Source organism: Maylandia zebra, linkage group LG8 (assembly GCF_041146795.1).
Source record: "Maylandia zebra isolate NMK-2024a linkage group LG8, Mzebra_GT3a, whole genome shotgun sequence".
In the NCBI taxonomy this organism is placed as follows: Eukaryota; Metazoa; Chordata; class Actinopteri; order Cichliformes; family Cichlidae; genus Maylandia; species Maylandia zebra.
Window position 1 is genome coordinate 6,338,758 of NC_135174.1, and position 6,102 is coordinate 6,344,859.

A 6,102-nucleotide genomic window follows, 5' to 3' on the forward strand; every position below is an offset into this window, starting at 1 on the left:
GAATCAGCAGGCTCTGAATTTTAAAGCAGCAGCACGTCCCATTGAGTTATTTTTAAAAGCTGCACATAGTTTTTCATAACCTTTCATACTTGGAAGGTGGGTGCAGTCCTTTAACTTGCCTAACTAAATATCTGAAATATGCAAAAGTAAATGTCTTCCTTGTTTTCCGGTTGTTTATCAGAACCTCACCCTGCGATCCCAGTCATGATGTTGTCGTATAATCATCCATGATGGCCTGCAATTAGACTGATGTAAATATACCGTGCACAGCTTTGCGATTAACTTTATACTTTGTCCTCAATCACAAGCTGACTTCCTAAATTGGCTCTCACTCATTAAACCTTTGGTATTAGAGGCTGGAGAAGACTCTGCGTTCTGAATCTGAGCTGTCGGTGCGACTCCTGAGGGAGGTTTAAAGTGCAGATTATGGTTTAGCACTGACTCATTTATGACATTCAGTTGAATCATACCCACATTTGGCCACAAGCCTCTATAGAAGTCATGCATTTGGTAGAGTTGCATGTTCGTGTTCTTATTGCATCTCAACATGTTTTTGCAGAGCCTGGAATGCAAATGAATGGCTGAAGACTGCTGGTGGCACAACTGTGATTTCTCCAAGCTTCAGTGATTTAGGATAGAGGAAATACAATTAGAGCCAGACTGGAGCTGATTGGATAGTTGTTTTATCACGTTTGGCTGATGTTATCTGACTTGAAAGCTTATAACTTGAGCCCTGTGCTTTGGCGGGGCCTGCCCTGTAGTGCTCTGTTTGTCCCATAGTCATGCCTTGCAGGTTCCTGGGAGCACCTGGCAAGTCCTCCCTGAGCATTTAATAGCTGGAAGTTGCAGTCTTAGATCTCTCCATTGACTCAGCGTTATGCTATTTGCTTCATGGGCTTTACTTCAGCTTTTACAGTTTACACCACCAGACTCTTGATACATTTAATATTCAAACAGTCATCCAACTGCTAAAACCCTGATAACACTGGTAGAATTTGGACAGTGAAAAGTTAAAGGCCCCTTTTTCCTGAAAACTGTCACATTAATTCAGCCATCTAGAAGTTAAAATATACATATGAAAATGGGCATGTATATACAGTGGGGCAAAAAAGTATTTAGTTCCCCCACCTAAAATGATGACAGAGGTCAGTAATTTGCACCAGAGGTACACTTCAACTGTGAGAGACAGAATGTGAAAAAGAAATCCATGAATCCACATGGTAGGATTTGTAAAGAATTTATTGGTAAATTAGGGTGGAAAATAAGTATTTGGTCACCTCAAACAAGGAAAATCTCTGGCTCTCACAGACCTGTAACGTCCTCTGTAAGAAGCTTTTCTGTCCCCCACTCGTTACCTGTATGAATGGCACCTGTTTGAACTCATCATCTGTATAAAAGACACCTGTCCACAGCCTCAAACAGTCAGACTCCAAACTCTGCCATGGCCAAGACCAAAGAGCTTTCGAAGGACACCAGGAAAAGTATTGTAGACCTGCACCAGACTGGGAAGAGTGAATCTACAATAGGCAAGCAGCTTGGTGTGAAAAGCCAACTGTGGGAGCAATCATCAGAAAATGGAAGACATACAAGACCACTGATAATCTCCCTCGATCTGGGGCTCCACGCAAGATCTCATCCCGTGGGGTCAAAATGATCATGAGAACGGTGAGCAAAGATCCCAGAACCACACGGGGGGACCTGGTGAATGACCTGCAGAGAGCTGGGACCAAAGTAACAAAGGTCACCATCAGTAACACACTACAACGGCAGGGAATCAAATCCCGCAGTGCCAGACGTGTTCCGCTGCTGAAGCCAGTGCATGTCCAGGTCCGTCTGAAGTTTGCCAGAGAGCACATGGATGATACAGCAGAGGATTGGGAGAATGTCATGTGGTCAGATGAAACCAAAGTAGAACTTTTTGGTATAAACTCAACTCGTCGTGTTTGGAGGAAGAAGAATACTGAGTTGCATCCCAAGAACACCATACCTACTGTGAAGCATGGGGGTGGAAACATCATGCTATGGGGCTGTTTTTCTGCCAAGGGGACAGGACGACTGATCCGTGTTAAGGACAGAATGAATGGGGCCATGTATCGTGAGATTTTGAGCCAAAGTATTGAGTTGTATTTTTGTTATTGACCAAATACTTATTTTTATTTTACTAATTTTACTAATTTACAAATCCTACCATGTGGATTCATGGATTTTTTTTTTTCACATTCTGTCTCTCACAGTTGAAGTGTACCTCTGGTGCACATTACTGACCTCTGTCATCATTTTAAGTGGAGGAACTTGCACAATCGGTGGCTGACTAAATACTTTTTTGCCCCACTGTAGCAGTATATTTGTTTTTATGTTTAGGTGTTTTTATAAACCTTCATACACAATTAAAACCTTAGTAAGGTTGATTATTCATTTCTATTTTGTTTTTTCTTTTTAAACCTTTTCCCCTTGGGTTATAATTCAAAAGGAACAAGAGAGGGCACACTTTGGAGGTGAGCCCGCCAGACACACCCAATGTACAGCTTGTGCTGAGCAGGTTACAACTTTACCCCATTTATCCACTGTCATCACGATATGACTCAAAAATGTGTACACAAAAACCCTTATGTTAATACATTTTAAAACTTGTGTTAATGTAGCTAAACCTGATTTAAAAAAAAACAAACCCTGAGCCACTATTTAATAAAACTCCATTTTTCCCCCTAACCCTAATTAACAGCTAGCTACAAAGGAGTACACGGCTATAAAGTAAAAAAGTATTAATATTATTTTGAGAAAAAAAAAAGTCAAAATGTGAACATTACAGTTTATTTTCTTAATGTGGTCCTAATACTCCCTAATACTAGCTAAACCTAATTAAAACAAGTGTTACTTTTTCTGTTAGCATATAGCATTTTACCCCTAAAATGACAGAGTAGCTGTGTTTTTATTGAGGTAATTATTCACATAGTCTGCGTTACTACATGTCAACCTCATTAACACAGCTTTCTATTACAATGTAAAGGGTAGTTATTTGTGCTTTTATAGAGATATTTGACATGAGGAAATTTTTGTTGCTACACTTCAACGCACAGTTTTACCAAAGTTATTAATTGGTAGCATGATTGTTTTGTAGCATACATGGTTGCAAAGCTGTGTGTGAAATGTGTGCGTAGTAGCAGATTTATTAGTGGGAAGAAGAAGAACGGGGAGACGCCATTATAAGTGGTGAATGAACTCAGTGATCCAACAAGCGCAGTTTTTGTCATGTAAATTGGCAAAGAGTGGGCCAGTGACTCAGACTGAAACGTGGAGAGGGGAGCTGGGAAATGGGGACATTCTTGTTGGGCTTCTTGTCTGAATCCAAAACTTTACCCCTTTCTTTCCAGCTGCCTGCGGTAGGGAGAAAACCAGCTCCATCAATTCTGCAGATGAGTCCAATTCACGACAGGAGCATCGTGTAAACAGTAAGTAATGTCTAAACTCATAATCAGCATGTCTGCATATGCAGGAACCAGCAGTGTATTTGTGGTCCTTGAACGGTTTATTATCAATTTTACCTTTAGTTCCCACTGAGGGTGAATCATGGTAACTGACTGGTATATGTATAACCATGTATGTACATGTATAATTAGCACAAAGCTTCTTTCACATGATCCCTTGCTTGATTGTACAAACGATACAGCAGGTGTGCCACACCTTCCCCTTAACTCGTTCAACATCTGAAAGGGCTGTTTAGATTGGCATCTCTCCTTCAGCATTAGCCAAAATACAAAAAGTGTTGAATAAGAAGAGTTGTTTCTAACAAGTTTTGTTCCCCTGGAGAGTCAGCCATTGTCTCAAACCAGATCTGGTTGCTAGGAGTGTATGTCCCCATTCAGGCTGCTCATGTTGTGAAAGGGAAAAGAGATGTTTTCACATTTAAGTTTGAGTCCTTAAATCCCAGATCTGGTCCACGCGTTGGATAAGATGTGATGCGGAGACAGTAAGTGATTGTGAATAACCTTTAACACCTGATGTGTGGTCTGCTGGAGAGCAGAGGAAAAGGCTTTCCAGATAAATACACATAAAATTGCTCAATTGGACTCTGCCCCTTACTGGAATTTCTGCTACTTCCTTTTGCAAACTTCATGCAATGCAAGAAATTTATTAAAGAGCAAAAACTTAGACTGAAGCAAAGATTAAAGGGTTAGTTACAGTAAAAGGGCAGAGCGGGGGTTTACTGAGAACGTTTAACAACAAAACAGTCCAATGATTAATGAGAATCCTGACATCTAAACAAAAAAGCCTGAGGGGCATGGGTTTTGAAGGAATGTAGGCAAGTAAAAGATAATAGTTGAAGTGTTTTAAAGTCCAAAACAGACATCTAATATGTGGGTTCTCATAGAACTCAACCGGAACACAAGCGAGCACACAGCAGCACAAGTGCTTTCCTGTGAAGATCACTCAACACTGCAGCAATATAGTGTTAAAATGGAAATGATTCTCACTCATAGGCAGGGCTGGATAAACATCACAAGGCCTGGTGGCAGGCGAATTGCTTTTGGGCCGCCCCCTACGCTATAGAACCCGAGTGACTTTGAACGTGGCATAGCTGTTAGGTCAAAAAATGCCTTGTTGATGCCGGAGGTCAGTGGAGACATCTTGAAGTTGATATGAAAGTGAGAGTAACCAAAGGAACCAGCCAGATGGCCCCGCCCCTCCCTGAGCCTGGTTCTGCCAGATGTTTCTTCCTGTTAAAAGGGAGTTTTTCCTTCCCACTGTCGCCAAAGTGCTTGCTCATAGGGGGTCATATGATTGCTGGGTTTTTCTCTGTGTGTATTATTGTAGGCTCTACCTTACAATATAAAGTGCATTGAGGCGGCTGTTATTGTGATTTGGCGCTGTATAAATAAAATTGAATTTTGAACTCATCTCAAACTGGTTTCTTCAACATGAGAATGAGTTGTGTGCTTGGATGGCCTTCACAGCCATCAAGTCAAAAGAAACACAATTTCAATTTGGGACTTTGGCCAACTGGTCCTGATGTTGCTAACCCAACCAATAATAAATATTAGGGGTGCAACGATACACAAAATTCATGGTTCGGTTCGGTTCGATACTTTGGTGTCACGATTCGATATTTTTTCGATACAAAAAAATGTTCATGCCTTTTTAATTTGTCATTTATTAAAATTATAAATATATATTTTAACTCAAAAGTACAGTTTTTAAATTTAATGTTGTTGAAACAACAAAATAATAAAAATAAATCTATCTGATCGAGGAATCACTCATCTTTGGAAAAGAGAGTTTATTACAGAGAAATGGCTCTTTCCAAAATAAAAGCTATACTATCCGCTTCTTCTGGGCTATATTCTCAGCAGCATATTAAACATATCAGGTCCCCATAAGGAGAATCATGTGCTAACGGCTGTCTAAATGACTCGGGTAAAGTTTGTAGCATGCGTGCTTGTTGTTTTTGTCTGCTTCCACTTGTCTTTGCACTAGGATGATGTCGGAGTAAATGTGCAGTCATATTCATTGTGTTCCCACTAGTGCTGTCAGCGTTAATCTTGTTAAAATGACGTTAACATCATAACGCGGCAAATCTCCGTTAACAAGTTACCGCGGATCGCCCCGTGCGTGGGGCTGGACGGCGCCAACACCTTAACAAGCTAACTGCGCTAACGCACTAGTTCCCATCAATTGAGCATTGCGTGGCACATCCATCACACTGTTTTACTTTTGTCCATGACGCGCTTACCATCAGGGTCATGCTTCACATGAAAAACAAGATAGTTCCAAAGGCCAGATCTGAATGAGGGTGGGGGAGGTTCAATTTCGGGTAGCGTTGAGGCAGTTGCCATGTTGCAATGAGCTTAGCTTCTGTCTTGCTAGCTTGTGCTGCGCTCAGTGGATCTGCACTCGACAGTGCAGCCTAGGTGGAGTAGTCGAACGCAGATCCACTGAGCGCTCAACACAGACAGCATCGTCAGAAGAAAAGTTGATAAAATAAATAAATTTTTTTGTTTTGTTCGATACATATGCGTACCGAACCGAAAGCACTGTATCGAACGGTTCAATATCGATACGAGTATTGTTGCACCCCTAATAAATATATGCTTCTTTTACTGACCA